The following is a 23,366-nucleotide window of genomic DNA, read 5'->3' on the forward strand; positions in this document are numbered from 1 at the left end:
AATTGTGAATGGGATCAGTTTCTTTATTTGTCTTACTGTTGCTTCATTATTAGTGTATAAGAATGCAACTGATTTCTGTACATTAATTTTGTGTCCTGCAACTTTGCTGAATTCATGTATCAGTTCTAGCAGATTTTGGTGGAGTCTGTCGGGTTTTCCATGTATAATATCATGTCATCTGTAAAAAGTGAAGCTTAACTTCATCTTTGCCAATTTTGATGCCTTTGATTTCCTTTTGTTGTCTGATTGCTGATGCTATAACTTCCAACACTATGTTAAACAACAGTGGTGAGAGTGGACATCCCTGTCGTGTTCCTGATCTCAAGGAAAAAGTTCTCAGTTTTTCCCCATTGAGGATGATGTTAGCTGTGGGCTTTTCATAAATGGCTTTTATGATGTTTAAGTATGTTCCTTCTATCCCGACTTTCTCAAGGGTTTTTATTAAGAAATGTTGCTGAATTTTGTCAAATGCCTTTTCTGCATCGATTGACAGGATCATGTGGTTCTTATCTTTTCTTTTATTAATGTGATGTATCATGTTGATTGATTTGCGAATGTTGAACCAGCCCTGCATCCCAGGAATGAATCCCACTTGATCATGGTGAATAATTCTTTTTATATGCTGTTGAATTCGATTTGCTAGTATCTTATTGAGAATTTTTGCATCCATATTCATCAGGGATATTGGCCTGTAGTTCTCTTTTTTTACTGGGCCTCTGTCTGGTTTAGGAATCAAAAAGTAATACTGGCTTCATAGAATGAGTCTGGAAAGTTTCTTTCCCTTTCTATTTTTTGGAATAGCTTGAGAAGGATAGGTATTATCTCTGCTTTAAATGTCTGGTAGAACTCCCCTGGGAAGCCATCTGGTCCTGGACTCTTATTTGTTGGGAGATATTTGATAATGGATTCAATTTCTTCGCTGGTTATGGGTCTGTTCAAGCTTTCTATTTCCTCCTGATTGAGTTTTGGAAGAGTGCGGGTGTTTAGGAATTTGTCCATTTCTTCCAGGTTGTCCAGTTGGTTAGCATAAAATTTTTCATGGTATTCCCTGATAATTGCTTGTATCTCTGAGGGATTGGTTGTAATAATTCCATTTTCATTCATGATTTTATCTATTTGGGTCATCTCCCTTTTCTTTTTGAGAAGCCTGGCTAGAGGTTTATCAATTTTGTTTATTTTTTCAAAAAACAAACCCTTGGTTTCGTTGATCTGCTCTACAGTTTTTTTTAGATTCTATATTGTGTATTTCTGCTCTGATCTTTATTATTTCTCTTCTTCTGCTGGGTTTGGGGTGTCTTTGCTGTTCTGCTTATATTTCCTTTAGGTGTGCTGTTAGATTTTGTATTTTGGATTTTTCTTGTTTCTGGAGATAGGCCTGGATTGCAATGTATTTTCCTCTTAGGACTGCCTTCGCTGCATCCCAAAGCATTTGGATTGTTGTATTTTCATTTTTGTTTGTTTCCATTTATTTTTTAATTTCTTCTTTAATTGCCTGGTTGACACACTCATTCTTTAGTAGGGTGTTCTTTAACCTCCATGCTTTTGGAGGTTTTCCAGACTTTTTCCTGTGGTTGATTTCAAGCTTCATAGCATTATGGTCTGAAAGTACGCATGGTATGATCTCAATTCTTGTATAGTTATGAAGGGCTGTTTTGTGACCCAGTATGTGATCTATCTTGGAGAAGGTTCCATGTGCACTCGAGAAGAAAGTATATTCTGTTGCTTTGGGAAGCAGAGTTCTGAAAATATCTGTCAAGTCCATCTAATCCAATCTAATCCAATTCAGGGCCCTTGTTTCTTTATTGACCATGTGTCTAGATGATCTATCCATTTCTGTAAGTGGAGTGTTAAAGTCCCCTGCAATTACCACATTCTTATCAATAAGGTTGCCTATGTTTGTGAGTAATTGTTTTATATATTTAGGGGCTCCCGTATTTGGTGCATAGACATTTATAATTGTTAGCTCTTCCTGATGGATAGACCTTGTAATTATTATATAATGCCCTTCTTCATCTCTTGTTCCAGACTTTAATTAAAGTGTAATTTGTCTGATATAAGTATGGCTACTCCAGCTTTCTTTTGACTTCCAGTAGCATGATAAATAGTTCCCCCTCACTTTCCATCCCTTCACTTTCAATCTGAAGGTGTCTTCAGGTCTAAAATGAGTCTCTTGTAGACAGCAAATAGATGGGTCTTGTTTTTTTATCCATTCTGATACCCTATGTCTTTTGGTTGGCACATTTAGTCCATTTATGTTCAGTGTTATTATAGAAAGATATGGGTTTAGAGTCATTGTGATGTCTGTAGGTTTCATGCTTGTAGCGATGTCTCTGGTACTTTGTCTCACAGGATCCCCCTTAGGATCTCTTGTAGGGCTGGTTTAGTGGTGATGAATTCCTTCAGTTTTTGTTTGTTTGGGAAGACCTTTATCTCTCCTTCTATTCTAAATGACAGACTTGTTGGATAAAGGATTCTCGGCTGCATATTTTTTCTGTTCATCACATTGAATGAAGATATCCTGCCATTCCTTTCTGGCCTGCCAAGTTTCAGTAGAGAGATCCATGACGAGTCTTATCAGTCTCCCTTTATATGTTAGAGCACGTTTATCCCTCGCTGCTTTCAGAATTTTCTCTTTATCCTTGTATTTTGCCAGTTTCACTATGATGTGTCATGCAGAAGATCGATTTACGTCTGAAGGGAGTTCTCTGTGCCTCTTGGATTTCAATGCCTTTTTCCTTCCCCAGGTCAGGGAAGTTCTCAGCTATTATTTCTTCAAGTACACCTTCAGCACCTTTCCCTCTCTCTTCCTCCTCTGGAATACCAATTATGCATAGATTATTTCTCTTTATTGCATCACTTAGTTCTCTAATTCTCCCCTCATACTCCTGGATTTTTTTATCTCTTTTTCTCAGCTTCTTCTTTTTCCATAATTTTATCTTCTAGTTCACCTATTCTTTCCTCTGCCTCTTCAATCCGGGCCGTGGTTGTCTCCATTTTATTTTCCAGATCATTAATAGCATTTTTTAGTTCCTCCTGGCTGTTTCTTAGTCCCTTGATCTCTGTAGCAATAGATTCTCTGCTGTCCTTTATACTGTTTTCAAGCCCAGTGATTAATTTTATGACTATTATTCTAAATTCACTTTGTTATATTGTTTAAAACATTTTTGATCAGTTCGTTAGCTGTCGTTATTTCCAGGACGTTTTTCTGAGGGGAATTCTTCCATTTCGTCATTTTGGATAGTCCCTGGAGTGGTGCAGGACTGCGGGGCACTTCCCCTGTGCTGTCTTGAATAACTTGGGTTGGTGGGCGGGGCCGCAGTCAGACCTGATGTCTGCCCCCAGCCCACCACTGGGGCCACAGTCAGACTGGTGTGTGCCTTCTCTTCCCCTCTCCTAGGGGCAGGATTCACTGTGGGGTGGCATGGGCCGTCTGGACTACTTGCACACTGCCAGGCTTGTGGTGCTGGGGATCTGGTGTATTAGCTGGGGTGTTTCGGCAAGGTGCACAGGGGCGGGAGGGGCAGTCTCAGCTTGCTTATCCTTTAGTGATCCACTTCAGGAGGGGCCCTGAGGCACCAGGAGGGAGTCAGACCTGCCGCCGGAGGGATGGATCGCAGAAGCACAGAGTTGGGTGTTTGCACCGTGCAAGCAAGTTCCCTGGCAGGAACTGGTTCCCTTTGGGATTTCGGCTAGGGGATGGGTGAGGGAGATGGTGCTGGGAGCACCTTTGTTCCCCGCCATGCTGAGCTCTGTCGTCAGGGGCTCAACAACTCTCCCTCCCATTGTCCTCCAGCCTTCCTGCTTTCCGAGCAGAGCTGTTAACTTATAACCTTCCAGATGTTAAGTCCCACTTGCTGTCAGAACACACTCCCGTCTGGCCCCTCCGCTTTTGCAAGCCAGACTCGGGGCCTCTGCTTGGCCGGCAGGCTTCCCCTCCGCCCTGGCTTCTCCCGCCAGTCCGTGTAGTGCGCACTGCCTGTCTGCCCTTCCTACCCTCTTCTGTGGGTCTCTCCTCTGCACTTGGCTCCAGAGAATCCATTCTGCTAGTCTTCTGGCGTTTTTCTGGGTTATTTAGGCAGGTGTAGGTGGAATCTAAGTGATCAGCAGGATGTGGTGAGCCCAGCGTCCTCCTACGCTGCCATCTTCCCAATAAAGTGTCTAGATTTCTCTATGTTTGACAAAGTCAAGGCTTTGGTAAAAGTTGAATTGGATGGGAAAATAATAAGAGGGAAAACCTTATGCAGAAACAAAAGTAATGTCATTGGGTAGGTGCTATATCACATTAGCTTTTCAAATATTCACTAATTATTTTAATTCTCCTGTTGTTGTATAAAACTCCTCAAAGTAGATCATGAACTTGGCTGATGGTATAGTGTGTGGTAGGGTAGGAGAAGCACTAGGTAACCATGACAGTCTTCTAAAATGTTAATTTTATAAAAAGTAAGTTTAGTTTTAACTACTGACTTGTATATAGATATAATTCAAAACTTATTGCAATCTTAACATATAAACTTGTGACTTCAAATAAATTTCCTGACTTTCACAGTCCATCTCAGAAGACTTCTCTCTTTTGTTATCATTACAGGCACTTCAGTGAGCCAGTTTGCCAAGCAAATGTCTGAATTATTCTCCAGTGAAAGTAGCTGGTATGGTTGACATTTGTTTTTATTTTTGACAGAGAGAGACAGAGAGATACAGAGACACAGAGAGAGAGAGAGAGAGAGAGAGAGAGAGAATAAATGGGGGAGGGGCAGAAGTAGAGAAAGAAAGAATCTTAAGCATGTTCTGTGCTCAACATGGAACCTGATGCAGAGCTCTATCCCATGACCCTGGGATCATGACCTGAGCTGAAATCAAGAGTCAGATGATCAACTCACTGAGCCACCCAGGCACCCCTGGCTGACATATTTTGATTTAAAGTGACTCCACATCAAGGGGTCCTGGGTGGCTCAGTCAGTTCAGTCTCCAACTTTGATTTCGGGTCAGGTCATGAGCTCAGGGTTCATGAGTTTGAGCTGTGTGTTGGGCTGAATGTTGACAGTTCAGGGCCTGCTTGGGATTCTCTCTTCCTCTCTCTGTCCCTCTCCCACTCATGCACTTCTCTCTCTAAAAATAAATAAATAAACTTAAAAAAATGTGACTCCCCATCTGAAAAGAACATTTTTGTTTTTCATTTTAACCCAAAGGCTTAAAATGATTTCAATCTGAGTTTTCCAATAGACTTATTAAAATGCAAATGTCCCATTAGTAAAGGATGATCAAATACTTTGCTAGTTATTATCTTCAGCAGATAAATAACTACATAAGGTTTTAAGGAAAAGGAAATGTGAAATATCTATTTAGGGGAGGTAGTAAGTCAATAGTTTTATGGAGGACCCTGATTCTCTCCTCATTACAAACACACATACATATGTACTATTAATAAGGGTAGTCATATGGTATTGGCTAAACTAACAGGTTGTATAAAAAATATTGATAATCTCATGAAGTGGAAAGTATAACTAATTGGTTGTTCAGCTTGGAAAGTAAACGTGCCTAGGATTCACTGGTGGTAGCATTATTTCTGTCCTGGATGAAAGGTATCATAAGTTGATTCTTTCAAGAGAGTTAAACTTGCCAAGTTGCCAAGCTAGGTGCAGGCTTTTAGTGTGACATGCCCTGTGCACAATTTGGGCTCTTCTCCTTTGGCCCTTTGTTCCCTCACTACATACATGAGATTTAAGGCTAAGAATATTTCAAAAGCATAGCATAGTGCCTTGACCTAGAAACTACTTATTAGATTTAAATCTTTTCTTACCTCTATATTTTACTCTTACTCCATTTTGTTAATTTACTACTAGATTGAAAGTAATAATGCCAGGCCAGAAAGATTTATACATGAAATTATGCCACTGCTCTCCTACTTCATAGTAAGTGGCACATGTTCAACTGGTTCAAATAATCAAAAAGATTTACTGCTACACATTTCAGTGTGTAGTAATGCTTTTTTACTCTGAGTTTTTCTTGTTTTTATCTGAAGTCTCTGCCTGTATTGAGTCAATTTTATTATCATTACCAGTACTCTCAATCTTTTGGCAACATCTTATAGCCTCAGGGAAGGCAGCCAACCAGTTAAAAGAGCAAAGGCAGAAACAGGAGTTGGTGGGGAGGGTTGAGGGAAGAGGGACCAAGAGTTCAGCCAACCAGTCAGCCAGGGGGACTCAGCTAGTTCCAAGAGGTCAGCCATCAGTCAGCCAATGTTTGATAAACAAATGAACTCAGCTACTAGCTTCAGTCAGCCTCATTCTACTGAGTTCCATCTTAGGAGAGAGATGACCTGCTTCTTCCTTAAGTTCCAAAGGACCTTCCAACTAATCACTCCATTCTGGAGCCAAATTCTGAAGAACATTACATATATGGCAGAAATTATGTCCTTTTCATCTGTGTGGGGAAGGTAAAAATATGAAACAAAATTCAAAGAAATTATCCTGTTTGCCAAATATCCTGATCAATAATGGTGTAATCATACTCTGAGTCTCACAGGACAAAAAATATGGTTGCATTTTTTATTATATTCATTTATTATATTTTTTAAAAAAATTTTATTGTTTATTTTTGAGAGAGAGAGACGGAGCATGAACAGGGGAGGGGCAGAGAGAGAGACAGGGAGACACAAAATCCGAAGCAGGCTCCAGGCTCTGAGCTGTCAGCACAGAGCCTGACGTAGGGCTCAAACCGATGAACTGCGAGATCATGATGTGAGCCAAAGTCAGATGCTTACCTGAGTGAGCCACCCAGGCACCCCTCATTTATTACTTTTAATTTGCTTCTTTATTTTTATTTATATTTTGAAATAGTTTAAGATTTATATTCAGTTTTCCAGACAGTACAAAGTGCTCCAACCTCTCCCATTCTAGAGTCTCTGATTAACACAGTACTGCATTTGTTCTCCTTTTTACTCTTTCTTCCCCGCAAATAAAATTTTCCTACATTTTTATTTTATCATACAATTGTATGTAATTGTATGATAAAAATGTAGGACAATTTTATTTGCGGGGAAGTTGACATTGATGTGACATTGTCATTCAGATTTCTTGAAGTCAAGAAGTTGACAGATTTCTTGACATTGATGTGACATTGTCATTCAGATTTCTTGAAGTCAAGAAGTTGACATTGATGTGACATTGTCATTCAGATTTCACCAAATGTTTCATCACTGTCTCTTTTTCCTTTCTTGTCCAAGATCTTACTCAGAAAGTCATGCTGCAATTAGCTGTCTGGTCTAATCAATTTTTTTGAATAGCTCCTTAGTCTTTCCTTGCCTCTCATATCCTTCAGAGTCTTAAAGAATGCAGTCATTTCATTCTACCAGGTGACCTCAACCTGTGTCCATCTGATGTTTCCTCATGACCAGATGTTTTCTCAGGCCATACTTTCTTGGCAGGAATATCACAGAAATGATGGCGGTACATGAGGTCAGCTTGTCCCACAACCTGTGATTCTAAATTTTATTAACTATACTAGTTACAATCCATCTTTTACTCCAGTATAAATTCATAATTTTCCCTTTTGTATTTGACTAATATTTTTTGGGGGGTGATCATCCAATATTTTCTAATATACTGTACCTCATTAAACTTTCAGCCACTGGCTGTAGCATCCATTGATAACCTTTAGGTTGGTCAGCTACTACTATGATGGTTACCAAATAATGAATATCTATTTTCTCATTCTTTCTACATTGATTAGTTAGAACTCTACTATTACTTGTATTCTGTGATTAATATATTTCTCCCTTGTAAAGTAGGGATTGATAATATGATTTAAAAATTTTTGAAATCAATGATTAAAAGGAACAGCTATATTTTTATACCACGTATTTTATAGAGTATTTTTTAATGTTTATTTTTGAGAGAGAGAGAGAACACAGGCATGAGCAGTGGAGGGGAAGAGAGAGGTAGAGACAGAGGATCCAAAGCAGGCTGTGCACTATTAGTGCAGAGCCTGATGTGGGGCTTGAACTCAAGAACCATCATGACTTGAGCTAAAGTCAGATGCTTAACTGACTGAGCCACCCAGGCACTGCTATACAGTATTCTTGAGAAGGAAACAAAACAAAACAATTACTTAAATTTCAGTGGCTTAAAACATACATAATCAAGAAATTCTCAAAAACACCAAACAAAAAGAAAGCCAAAACTCGAGAGTGTTCAACAAATGAAATACAGACATTGACAGTGTTCATAACTACAACAAAATTTATGAATTGTAGATCATGTTACATGCATATCAATAAAGGACATATTTTGGTGGTAAGTCAGATGAAATATGTGTATTTTAATCTGACATGTGTCATGATATATATAATTATGATATTTTTGAAGTTAGGTGTTCATCATTGACATAGATAAACTTAATGATACTGTAAAATAAATGAATATATATATAATATGAATATATAAATATACAATTTTCCCTTTCTCACAGGTCCTTCAATAATAGTCACTATTGTTTCTTGATATGATATGCCATTTGATATTCATTTAACACATATTCACACACAAAGAACAGATGCTCAAGGTATTAAATTGTAAAACCCTATATCTGACACTCTAACAGATGAAGTTTCCATTATTTATTTTCTTTCATCTGGATAATCCCTATATAATGTTTTTCCCTCATCTTTACTGTATGTGTCCCTCCCCACACTCTTGCTTTTTCTTTTGGACAAAGACCACACATTTAAGAGAAAAACTTAACCTGATTAGAAATCATTTATTAGCTTGACATTTGCTTATAGTCTAAATTTAGATATAGGGGTGCCTGAGTGGCTCAGTCAGTTAAGCGTGCGACTTCAGCTCAGGTTATGATCTCACAGTTCATGGGTTCAAGCCCCATGTCCGACTCTGTGCTGACAGTTCAGAGCCTAGCGCATGCTTCAGTTTCTGTGTCTCCCTCTCTCTTTGCCCCTCTCCTGCTTGCACTCTGTCTCTCTCTCTCTCTCAAAAATAAATAAACATTAATTTTTTTTTAATTTAGATATAAATCTAGAAAGATATATAGTATAGGCATAATGCTTAGGCACAGTTAGCTCAAAGGTGTTGATAATTATATAATCTTTGTGGTCTGGAAAAATATAGTTTATTTGAGTCTAGTAATGATAGAAAAAGAAGTTACCACCAGTGAGAATCTTGGTTATATCTAGGGCCATGAGATGGAGAAACCAAATAAAGAACGTTAAGTAAGATGTGAGAGGGTAGCTTGCTACCTGAGCCTTTTGCTAAGAGACTGTCAGAGTTGCTAGGATGACCTGATAGGGCCTAAAATCAATGAAAGAAATTAGGTGCTATTTTTAGTATGATCCTCATCATTATTTTTATCCATCCCTTTGCATTTTTCTGCAAATGAAGCATGTCCTTTTATATGTTACCACTGCAGCAAAATGATTCTCTGAACCTCTATTGTATGATATAATCCATTAACGAGCTCTTCCAAAATTGAACTCAGTTCCTGGTGACAATCCACTTGAACAGGCACAGTCTATGCAACTGAGACCAAACGCATTAGCATCAGTAGGCTCAGTAATATTTTCTTGGCCCAACTTCATTGGCCCATATGCAAGGTAAAAGAGGGATAATTTCACAGAGAAATTTAGTCAAAATTTCCTGAATTGTGTTTTGAGATTATCATGGAATTGAAACATTATATTAAGGAGACTGGAAGACTGTAAGTGAATTTGGATTGAAAAACGTATCTATATAGCTAAGATCTATTTACATAAACCTGTTTAATAGTCTTCATGTTATCATTACATTAGATAATAAATAGGTTGTATGAAAAATTGTATTTTAATGTAGAAATATATTCCAAACTTGGTTTCAGCATGTGTTTTAATAACTGCTTTTCATATGCTTACATCTACTTCAAAAATCCCATCTAATATTCCATTTACATTCCAGGGTTAAAATCCGTGGTCATGCATTTCCTATTAATAGTAACTGATTATCTACAAAATATTTTTATTGGTAACAAAATTGTCTCAGTGGACTCTATTAGCAAAAACATAAATTTTCTGGTTTCTAGAATTTTCAGTTAACTAATTTTATTTCTTTAAGAAGACCTGTCTATTCTTGACTATGATAATTGGATTTCTTAGAAATTCATTCCTTTTTATAATATTTGGTTTTATCATCTTTATCTGACTCCTATTTCCTTCCTTTGTCTTCCTATGTGGGCATATGTGCACGCACATACCATACCCTACCATCATTATCACCATCAATAATAGCAACAACAAAACATGAAGCTGTAAGAAGTATTTCCAAACAATGTATCAATAGAGCTTAAACACTGGAAATACTTAATATATGTTGGATAATAAATAAATTACTGTCTTACTTCAAGTTAATCCATCAATCACCATCCAATTTGGGCTTACTTAAATTTCTTAGAGCTTTGTTTTTTAATCTAGAAAATTATGGCAATTGTCTTTTATTACTTCCTAGTCACAAGGTTTTTGTGAGTATTGAATACAATAGTGAGAAATATTTTTAAAGTTGTCCAGTATTATATGAAACTAATTATCATCATTATCATAATTATAAGAAAGAAATTTAGTTCTACTCATTGTAGGCCCATATGTAACTGAGTGGGTAATAGCCTGCTTAATTTGAAAACAGGACCAAAAATTACATTTTAACTCCTGATGCCTTTTAATTTATAGTGACTTAAATGTGAAGTTTTAAAATGTAGGTGATGTCTGGCTGGCTCTAGGGGTCATGAGTACAAGCCCCACATTGGGTGTAGAGTTAACTTAAAAATAAACTTTATAAAAAATGATTTGAAATAAAAGATGTACTTTATAACATGAATTTTAGAGTAAGTCTGGAAGCTTTGAGGTAAAATAGTTCTTCATTATTTATCTTAAAGGTCACCATTTCTAAAAATAGTTTTAACACTTTATATATACATATACACATATTACACTATATATATCATATATATTATATAATATGATATATTATATATGATATATATGTGTAAATAACAGAAAATGTGGAATTGTGGTCAATAGCAATTTAATTCTGGATTATATTATTTTCCATTCTATTTTGAGGGAAGTTTTCTAGATGAGTTGTGCTCACAAACATACTAAGTTGCAACAAGGAAATTGAGGGAAATAGGAGGAAAATGGAAAATGTGGTTCAAGATACTATTGACTAAAAAGAAGGCATTTCTTTAAATTTTTTTGGTCTTTTTGGATTAACAAGGTAGAATTTTCTATGCTTCTACGTTTAAGTGAAAATTACTGATATTTTCTCTACATAGTAACGTTGGAATTTAAAACAGTTCATCTGGGGTATTATTACATTAAGAAAAAATTTTTTAACGTTTATTTATTTTTGGCAGACACAGAGAGATAGAGCATGAGCAGGGGAGGGGCAGAGAGAGAGGAGACACAGAGTCTGAAGCAGGCTCCAGGTTCTGAGCTGTCAGCACAGAGCCCGATGTGGGGCTCAAAACCATGGACCGCAAGATCATGACCTGAGCTGAAGTCAGATGCTTAACTGACTGAGCCACCCAGGAGCCCCTACATTTTTTTATAGGGGAAAGTTTGTTATTGCTAAGAGTATCTCATTTTTTTCTAGTGATAAATATAAAGTATAGATGATCATCTGTGACTTAACTAATTAGTTATAAAACTCTCATAATTAGCTGTGGTATTTATTTTAAAAAACAAAGTGCATTTTTAAGGGGTATTTTTTATTAAATGTTACCACTTTTGTACTATTAAAATATAACTGGAATGTTATCAGTTCAAAGTCATTAAAACTGTTGAGCATTTCATATGAAACCTGTTATTTCATATGAAACCTGTTATTTCATATTTTTAAAAAGTCTCCCAAGATTTCTATCTGAAGGCCTCAGACATTCTACAGAAGAATATGTGCCATTTCCAAATTCAAGAGACTAAAATAAATTGTCTTTCTGTTTTTTATTTTAACCGATGACCTTTAAGCAGACATACTCATTATTCTAGAAAATTATAAAATTGTACAAATGTCATTGGAAAATCTATTATAAGAAATATTAAAGACAACACAATCTCTTTTTCTTCTGACCATCCTATCTCTTTTTTCTCATTCTTGTTGTGAGTACTACAAGGAAGGTCTGTAAATTAGACTTTGATTTTCTATATAGGACTTCCTAAAACTAATGTTATCCAGACTGAAAATCATGCCTTTTTATTTGGAGTCCTTAAACTATTTACATTTAAAATATTTGGGTTTATGGGGCTGGCTCAGTTATGGGTTTACGTGGGTGGCTCAGTTGGTTAAGCGTCCGACTTGGGCTCAAGTCATGATCTTGCAGTTCGTGGGTTTGAGCCCCACATTGGGCTCTGTGCTGACAGCTCAGAGCCTAGAGCCTGCTTCAGATTCTGTGTTTCCCTCTCTCTGCCCCTCTCCTGCTAGCATGCTGTCTCTCTCATTCTCCATCTCTCTCTCTGTCTCTCTCAAAAATAAATAAAAAGATTTTTAAAATTTTTAAATATTTGGGTTTAGGGGCACCTGGATGGCTCAGTAGGTTAAACATCTGACTCTTTAATTTGACTTAGGTCACCATCTCAGCCTTGTGAGGTCAAGAGCTCTGTGTCAGGCTCCATGCTGGATGTGGAGCCTACTTAAGAGTCTCCCATTCTCCTTCTGCCCCTCCCCTGCTTACATGTGTTCTTTTGAAAGGGAAAGGAAGGGAAGGGAAGGGAAGGGAAGGAAAAGAAAAAGAAAAGATTTTTTCTTTTCTTAGTTAAAAGGTTTAAAGCTACCATATAACTATTTGTTTTCTATTTGTCCCATCTGATCTTTTTCTTTTTTTCTTTTTTTTCCCCTTCTGTTTGGATTATTTATTATTGTTGTTGTTGTTGCTATTCCATTTTTTTCTCTTTATTTGGCTGAACATTTTACATTCTCTGGGTATTCTTTTTGTGGTTACCAGTGGGTGTACAAGAAACATCACAACTTATATAAATTTTTTGGACAATGTGAGGACTTCAGAACACTTTAAGTCCATTTTCACCTCCTGCGTTTTGTGTTATTTTCTTGTATTTAACTCTAGTAATTTGAATTCTACAACTTATTACTGTCATAGTTTTTCACTATCAGTATTCATTTGTAATTACCAAATATTCACCCTTTTTATTGTTTTGTATCTCTTTCTTTACCTCTGTACTTCCAATTGTGATTCATTTTCCTTCTAATTGAAGAACTCCTTTTAATATTTGCTTTAATGCTTATCTTGTGGTACTGAATCCTCTCAAGTTTCTGTTGCTGTTATGTAAAATAAAATGTCTTTTTCCTCTTCATTTCTTGTCCAACTTTATTTTGAAAATATTCAAACCTAGAGAAAATTCAAAAAAATAGTACCAACAAAATATATTTTTCACCTAGGTTGACCTGTTTTTAACATTTCGCTGCAATTACTTTCTTTCTGTACTGATGTTTGCCTGTCTGCTTGTCTTTCTATCCACCTACGCTTTTGCATTTCTTGCTGAACCATTTGAAAGTAATTTACAGATATCATGACATTTCACTCTAAATATTTCAGCTTGCATATCTGAAAAACAAGAACATTCTCCTTTGTAACTATAACATTGATATAACCAAGAATATTAATTATTTTTAGCATTGTTTCAGTAAAATAGTTTAAAATATGGTCTATTCTACATTATCTGTGATTTTTCCCAAAAACGTTCCATTTTAGAATATAGCCAATGTTGATACATTGCATTTGTTTTTCATCTCCCTACTTTAGTTTGGAACAGTGATCTACCTTTGTATGTCTTTCATGACTTTGTCATTTTAAAAAGTTAGATGCGTTATAAAAAGTCTTATACTTTTACTTGATGAATTGTATCCTAATGATTAGATTCAGATCGAAGAGTTTTGTCAAGAATTTTGCATATGTAATACTATGTACTTCTTGTTCCATTACATGAACATTCCTTTATTCCACTTTTTGGTGATGCTAAATTTGATTACTTGGTTAAAATAGTGCTTGACAGCTCTTTCAATTGTAAAAGGAATTCATTAAGTTACCTATAAAATGATACATTGAAATTGTGTTCCCCACATACTCTCTTCCCCAACAAACTTTCATCGAATGGCATTCACATGTTTGATGATCCTTTATTAAATTCATTTTTACCATTTCTCTGTCACTTAATTAAAAAAATGTTGTGATGTACTTCGTCAGTATTTTATAATGCTGAAAAATGTCCCATATATATGGCTAGTGAAATAATGGATTAGAGTTTATACATCCCCATTTTGAAGATATACTTGCTATTTTGATAAAAAAAAAAAAACTTGGTATTTTTTTCATTTATGTAATAGTAAGGATTCTGATACATGTGTCAAGATCTCTTACTGTGGATTTAATTTATATTTCTCTGATGGGTAATGAAATTGAGCACTTTTTAGTATGAAAAATACCCATTTGGGTATTTTATTTTGCGAAGTGCCTATTCACGCCTTTTGTACTTTTTAAATTGTTATCTGACTTTTCCTTTTTGATTTGAGGGAATTCCTTATATATTGTGTGTGCAAGTTTTTCATAAGATATATGCATTGCAACTATTTTCTTCAGTTTTAGGAATTCCTTATATATTCTGTGTGAGAGATTTTCATCAGATATATGCATTGCAACTATCTTCTTCCGTTCTTCTGTTGTTGTTTGTTTTTACTCTCTTAATGATTTCTTTTGATAAATACAAGATTCTGAATGCCAAATGTTAGCTGAATATAGGGCAAACAGAACTCTCTCACATTGCTGGTGAGACTATAAATTTATACAACCATTTTTGAAAACTTTGGCACACTTTACCAAAATAAAGATATAAATACTCTGTGGCACATCATTCTAATCCTAGGTCTACACTTGAGAGAAATACACATATATTTTTACCAAAGGGCATATGAAAACTGTTTAGGATGGGCCAAAATGTCACCCTCACTTCTCTGAGGTTTCCTTTCCCCGCCCCCCCCTGTAATCATGGTCCCTCAAATTGCTACTGCATTAGTAGTGGTCCAATCTTTCCAAACAGATTTAGATACTTTGCATTTTTCTAGTTACTCTTGGCAGAGGATTAGTCTGCAACACACGGCCATTATCAGAAGCAAAAATCTTAAAGTCATATTATGTATGTTGTTTCACATTTCTAGTCCTAAATCATCAAGTTGGGATCATTAAGTTGTAGTTAGAAATAAAGCAGCTTTCACTGCTGTAAGTCTGTAGATATAAATGCAGAGTTTCTGAATTCTGACTTAATTTACATGTGCCTTTTGTATAATATCAGCACTAATAAAAACTGGGTGGTCAGGATTTTCGGCTTTCTCAGGGATTCCAAGTCAACTTCCATCCAGTCTGATTGTTTTACAGCATCCACGGGATGTTGGGTCTGTGATCTCTGAGAGTGTGACTGCTATTGCGTGCTGGCTATTCCAGCAGTTCAGTGCTCTGCCTTAAATGCAAGAGCTTGGTTTCGTTGTTGCATTCTAGCTGTATTGACTGTTTTCTCCGGGTGATACCAAAAGGGCCATTTCAGATGGGTTTGTCAACATAATAATTCCCAGAATATTGATGTCAAATAATATATATAACAAGTAATGGATATTACAATTAGTACCCCAAATATTCAGCAATTAGACATATCAGATTGAAGTCTCTAGGAGAAATATAAACATTCTACTTTCCTTGAAACAGAACATTTTTGTCTCTTGAGATTTTGAAAAATAAGGTTCTTACATTTTTCAGGGTTTTATAATCTGCTGATTTGCTTTGAGAAGAAAATTTTGAGATTCCCCAGTGTGCCTTTTAAATTTTAAAATGTTGAAGTCAATAGGGCTGTACCAAGTAGAAAAGCAAACATCAAATACTGCTGAAATGAGTCCTGCCAAGGGATGGTCTAGATGACCTAATATGGGGTTTTGCCATCACTAACACCTACGACTTGAGGGACTTTTAGATTAACTACATTGGAGCAGAGACATAGCTGTCTTCATTGGAAATTCCTGTGTCTGGTGAAGTATAAGCTCACATAGTTACCTCACCAAGTAGTGCTTTACAAAGAGAAGGAGGAGGAGAGTTGCCCTGTAGGCCAACAATGATCTAAAATAAAGGCTAATCACTATATACCTCTAGGAAGACCTATTACATTAAAACTTAGGTACAGATAAATTCATCAAATTCTCTATTCTCTTTGGTACAATACTAAGAGTGTTTCAAAATGCAATTGTGACTCAGTTGGCAAAACTGGGGAAATAGGAACTTTCCTGGATGATTGAGGAATCAAGTTGTACAGCCCAACAGATAGCAATTTGACAATGAGGTAACCTCCCTCCATAACATCTGGTACGTTATGTGGAATGAAACATAATCCTATTGACCATTGGCTCTATTTTCAGATGTGAGTGGACTGAACAATGTTATCTTCTGCATGAGAAATAGAGTGAGATTAGGAATGAAAAGTCTAATAGTCACTTGGGATTATCAGGGAAGATCAGTAGTCCCATATCCAAGGGAGGATATGTTCCAAGACCCCCAGTGGATGCCTGAAACTGCAGATAATGCCAAACCCTATAAATAGTATGGTTTTTCCTATACATAAATACCTATGATAAAGTTTGATTTATAAGGTAGGCATAGTAAGAGATTAATGGCAATAACTAATAACAAAATAGAACAGTTATAAAAATATACTGTAATGAGAATTGTGTCAATGTGGTCCCTCTCTCCCTCCCCACCCCCCAAAAATCTTACTGTATTGTACTCACCTTTCTTCTTGTGATAATGTAAGATGATAAAATGCCTACATGATTAGATGAAATAGGGTGAATGCTTAGGCATTGTGATGTAGCACGGGGCTACTATTGATTGACCTCTGACAGTGTGTCAGAAAGAGGATCATCTGCTTCTGGACCACAGATGACCATGGGTAACTAAAACCGTGGCTAAGAGGACTACTTTATAACTGCATGCTTTTTGTGGTAATTGTTCTGTTTTCCACATATACAAAACAATTACATAGAAACACCTTTTTTGTTTTTGTTTTTGTTTATGCTAACTGAAAGACTGAATGAAAACTACTGGTTTTCATTAACTCACAAAAACACAACACTATATTTTATACAGTTTAATTTCTGGACCCTAATATATTATTATAGGAGTTCACTATATTAAAAAAAAATACATATACATGCATACACCCACATATGTATATTTTAAACAATTTTATTTTTTTCAAACTTAACCTACAGATATTCTTATCCACTCTAAAAATGACAATTGTAAAAGGTTATTCACTGAAGCTTTATTGATAGAAATTTACTAGATAAAGTACAAATTTCCAGCAACAGTTCATTGATTAAATATGATATATATAAGACGTATCTGTAAAGGGGTGATTATTATGTACTGAGAAGTAATCCTTAAACTTTATAACATGTTCCTTCATGTATATTAAGAATTCCATATGCATATCTGTATGTATAGAGAAATTATTGATGGAGAATTAGAAATTAAGGAGAATGACTTCCCAAGGTGGGGACAAGAGTGATGGTGGCACAGTGATGGTAGAGAAGCTCTACATACTTTTTTATACTTTCTTTTTTAATCATGCAAATATGGTACTTTTTCCAAAAATAGTATTTAAATTGCAGCCACAGAGGAAAGACCAACTATAATTTATTTATAAGAAATCTAACAACAGGGGCGCCTGGGTGGCGCAGTCGGTTAAGCCTTGGACTTCAGCCAGGTCACGATCTGGCGGTCCGTGAGTTCGAGCCCCGCGTCGGGCTCTGGGCTGATGGCTCAGAGCCTGGAGCCTGTTTCCGATTCTGTGTCTCCCTCTCTCTCTGCCCCTCCCCCGTTCATGCTCTGTCTCTCTCTGTCCCAAAAATAAATAAACGTTGAAAAAAAAAAAAAAGAAATCTAACAACAATGATTAGATTGATTTTGAGTTGTGCCAAAGTATTAGTTATTTTTCGCCCTTCCATACTTGATGGATCTGATGGATTATCTATCTTGTCTTCAAGATATATTCATATCTCACAAATTGCAATGCTGACCAAATCCTAACAAAGATCAAGTTCTCTGCTTTTTCTTCATAAGAACATACATGATCAGAACACTTTATTTTTCAGTGCTCTGTCTTTAGTGTAGTATCAAATGATATACTGGAGGACAGCATGACACATTTTTTTGCATCATCAGTTGAAAAACAAAAATAGCTATGACCAATCGAATTACATTTTTTCAATCATGGAGCAGCTCTCAGGATTCTGTCTAATCTTTTTCCCAGTTCCCTAATATGATTAACTAATTTAAACATGTTGGTTTAATCCTTATCCCTGTATTCCATGATGGGTGATATGATAATTTATATTATATCTATCTATCTATCTGTCTATCTATCTATCTATCTATCTATCTATTTATCTATCTAGATGTGTATGTAAATCTTATTTACATGTATATTTTTTCACCTAAATTTATAGTTTATAGGACTTTAAAAATAAATTTTGTGTGATGGCACTTAAATGAATGTTATTCCTGCCAAAATACTCCACCTTGGGAGGTCTACATATATATTATGGTCTTTCCTGAATACATACCTATAGCCTTCTCTTAGAATTATCCTTAGAGACATCTTATGAGACTCTTAAGAATGGGGTTTAACATCTTATAGTCACATATATTTCATATCCAAAATAGTATTCTGCTGATAACTGGATTAGTTTGCTAGAGGTGCCATAACAAACTACCATACATTGGGTAACTAACAACAGAAATTCATTTTCTCACAGCTCTGGAGGCTACAACTCTGAGATCAGGGCGATGGCAGGGTAGGTATGTTCTGAGGTTTCTCTCTTTTGGGTTACAGATGGCTGTCTCCTACCTTAATGTGGTCTTCCCTCTGTATTTGTCTGTGTCCAAATCTCTTCTTACAAGGACACCAGTCATATTGGATTAGATCCACCCAAATAATCCCATTTTTAATTACCTCTTTAAAGACTTTATCTCCAAATCCACTTACATTTCAAGATACCAGGGATTAGGACTTTAACATATAAATTTGGAGGGGACATGATTCAATCCAGAAGAAGGACTTACCTTACTTAACACTTAAATTCAAGCAGCTTATAGCTTTTCCAAAAATCAAATCTATCCTCAAATGATGGAATTTTAAAACTCCAATCAAGGTTATTCAAAGATTGAGATACTTATTTAGACTGTTTATTCTAAAAATTATTTTGAACAATGCCATCTCATTAGAATAAGGGCGGAAATCTCTCAAGATGAGTTTTCATTTGCATGTAGCTATTATTACTCAAAGTTTTGTCATATTAACAGAAAACACTTTCACGAAGGAAGATGTTTAATACAGGTAATTAATTAACACAGAGAGTTAGGTACTTCTAAAGTTGATGGGAGGGCTAGAGAATCAAATGTATATGAATACGACAGGTAGCTCTCAGGTTTGCTCAGGTTTCAGATAATCAGGACTGTAATGTTGCTGTCCCAGTCTGTCTCTAGAAGTAACAGCTGCTGTTACCCATAGCTTTCTGAAGCAAATCAGTGGGTAGATGATTTCTAGGAGAACAGAGGCTACTGCATAGCCCCAGGTGTGCTGAATACCATGAGAATGCCAGAAGGACCGCAGGCAGAAAAGTGAGGAGGTGGCTTTCATTCTTGTCACTGGCTGAATCTACATCTGATTTCTCTTCCAGCAAGGCTGCCTAGGAAATGTGTATCCAAGGTGTCCAGACCTGTGACTCAGGGGAGAGCAAGTCAGGCAATGAGTAATTGTGAACAGACAAGCTGGCAAGCTTTGGTATGTTAACTAATAATTAAATCATTACACTATGACCATAACTTATAGTCACATTTTGAGAGGAAAAACAGCACATTGAACATTGACTTTCCCATTTAAATGTATCTGCTATGGGTAATTCATTTGAAATCTACAGGACACTTGCCTGTATTCACCAGATGTTTTAAAACAAAAGATGATTTAAAAGGATTCAATAATGACTGAAAAATTTATTTCAAAAATAAACACAATATGTATTTGAGTTGTCCTCAATTATTGTAGCTATTATTACTAACTATTAGAATCAAGGCTTAAAGCAAATAACTCTTAGTTCTTTTTCAGAATTTTTGCCCAGGCACTAAGAATTTGCTGGAAAATATTCTTCCTTTTAACTAATTGGTTGTTTGCTAGAAGTCAGAATAGCTTCTGAATATGGCAAATGTAATATGTTATTAATTTTTCTTTCTCTTAAGTTATGACACAGCTTTACTTCCTCTGTTCTCTTAATCTACTATTGAAAGTCATTCTGGGTTTTTTATTACAATATTTATCCTTTACTTATTTTCCATGGTTTCAACAAAATCTTCATATTATCACAAAACCAAACATAACAAAAAAACAGACTTCTCTTCCAGAAGAAACTTCTGTTTGTATAAAATTAAAGTCTAGTGGCCCTGGACAGTGGATGCAGAGAAGTGGTAAGGAGAGCAGAAAAAAAAAAAAAAAAAACTGTTGTGAAAAACATGATTTATTTCTCATAAGATTTTTCCAACTCTCATCACTTAATTTTCCATACTTGTGTTTCATCTTACCTGACAGGACGTATGCTGACGCGGGTATGGGAACAAGTAGAACTCAGATAGAGGTATATAAGTTGATAGTTTTGAAGCCTTTAGATGATGATGTGACTAAAAATGGAAATTTCCGCAACCTCACACCTTTGCTTGATTCCATAATTTCTTGGTAATTTAGGTTGGTAGGCATAAAAAATACTCTCTCTACCCAGTGAAATGTTACCAGCTCCCAGAGTGTGTGCTACTTTAGACGAATATAATATACAAAAGATATTGCCAAATGTACCCTTCAAAAGTGGGATCAGGATGGTTCCAAGAAAGGTGCAATCTCAGTTTTATAAGAAATCAACCTGGATAAGTGGGGATGTAGAAAACTGAAATCCATTTGCAACTGATCTTTAAGGCCCTTACCAAGGGGAAAATAAACATATACAGGTACATTGAATTAATAATTGATGTTCCCAACTTTTAAGCATTTAATTTATAACTTTCTTTCACTTTAAACATGTTATGGCATCATCATTGTAGTATAAGAAGTTATCGCTCATATGACCTAAATATTATAATACATAGACATTAACCTCACAATAACTCTAATTTTGTTTTAAGTTGATTGTGAAACACCAATATTTAAACAGTGAAGACATTTCGTAGGCATAGCTGCCCTTCCTAGTACCATAGTAAACATCCATACAACATTTTCGTTTTGCTTTGTTCCCACAGGGAAAAAAAAAAAAATTATACAATCATATTCTGAAAACAGAGATGTATGAAGTTCTCACTACTAATTTTTGCCATTCTACTGAATGGAATTATCTATTCTCTCTACTTTTATTTTGAGAATCTATGATTATTTGTATTTTTATGAAGAAATGTTAAGAAAACATCAGTACCAATCAGCAAAATGCAGAGCACGAATATGTACCATATGCAATAATACCTGTACTATCTTCAGAAGGAAAAATGGGGATAAATGGGTATTTGAACAGATTAACTTTATATCTATAATAGAACTGGTTTATAATTTCACTTTTTCATTTAAAAGGGAAAGCAAAATCTACATATAAAAGACAGTACTGTAATCGTTTTAGCCATTGCACCTTATTGTTATTCCCTGCTGACTTATGTAAGATATTTTAAACATTGACTGTAGGTTTACATTCACTTCTTATTTGCATAGCTGATATTTTTCATTATTCAGTAACAAGTGCCCTTTGTCAATTTAAATGGCACAGAAATAAATGAAATGAAAAGTCTCTTCTCCCATCTTTATTCTTTGCCTCTTTCTTTCTCTCTCTTTTCCTTCCTTTCTTTCTTTCTTTCTTTCTTTCTTTCTTTCTTTCTTTCTTTCACCTTTCTTTCTTTCTGTCTTTCTTTCACCTTTCTTTCTTTCTTTCTTTCTTTCTTTCTTTCTTTCTTTCTTTCACTCACTCACTTAAATCCAAGTTTTAGTTAACATACAGTGTAGTCTTGGCTCCAGGAGTAGAACCCAGTGATTCATCTCTTACATATTACACCCAATGTTCATCCTGAAAAGTGCCCTCCTTAATGCCCATTGTCCGTTTAACTCATCCACCACCCACCTCCCTCCACCAACCCTCAATTTATTACCTATGCAAATAAGAAATGAAGGTAAGAATGAAAAATCAGATAATCAATAAAAACTTTTAATTAGATTACAAAAAATGACCAGAGTCTTGGGACAGAAAAATTTTTTTAATTAATACTATTTTTAAAATTTGCATCCTAATTAGATAGCACATAGTGCAACAATGATTTCAGGAGTAGATTCCTTGATGACCCTTACCCATTTACCCATCCACCCTCCCACAACCCCTCCAGTAACCCTCTGTTTGTCTCCAGATTTAAGAGTCTCTTATATTTTTCCCCCTCCCTGTTTTTATATTATTTTTGCTTCCCTTTTCTTACGTTTATCTGTTCTGTGTCTTAAAGTCCTCATATGAGTGAAGTCATATATTTGTCTTTCTCTGACTGACTAATTTCGCTTAGCATAATACCCTCTAGTTCCATCCACGTAGTTGCAAATTGCAAGATTTCATTCTTTTTGATTGCCGAGTAATACTCCATTGTATGTATACACCACATCTTCTTTATGGATTCATCCATCGATGGATATTTGGGCTCTTTCCATACTTTGGCTATGGTTGATAGTGCTGCTATAAACATTAGGGTGCATGTGCCCCTTCGAAACAGCATACCTGTATCCCTTGGATAAATACCTAGTAGTGCAATTACTTGGTCATAGGGTAGTTCTATTTTTAGTTTTTTGAGGAACCTCCATACTGTTTTCCAGAGTGGCTGCACCAGCTTGCATCCCCACCAATAATGCAAAAGATCCTCTTTCTCCACATGCTTGCCAACATCTGTTGCTGCCTGAGTTATTAATGTTAGCTATTCTGACAGGTGTGAGGTGGTATCTAATTGTGGTTTTGATTTGTATTTCCCTGGTGATGAGTGATGTGGAACATTTTTCATGGGTCAGTTGGCCATTTGAATGTCTTCCTTGGAGAAGGGTCTATTCATGTCTTTTGCCCATTTCTTCACTGGATTATTTGGTTTTGGGGTTGGATAAGTTCTGGGTTTGATAAGTTCTTTATAGATTTTGGTTACTAACTCTTTATCTGATATGTCGTTTGCAGATATCTTCGCTTATTCCATTGGTTGCCTTTTAGTTTTGCTGATTGTTTCCTTTGCTGTGCAGAAGG

Source organism: Leopardus geoffroyi, chromosome B1, assembly GCF_018350155.1.
Source record: "Leopardus geoffroyi isolate Oge1 chromosome B1, O.geoffroyi_Oge1_pat1.0, whole genome shotgun sequence".
NCBI lineage: Eukaryota > Metazoa > Chordata > Mammalia > Carnivora > Felidae > Leopardus > Leopardus geoffroyi.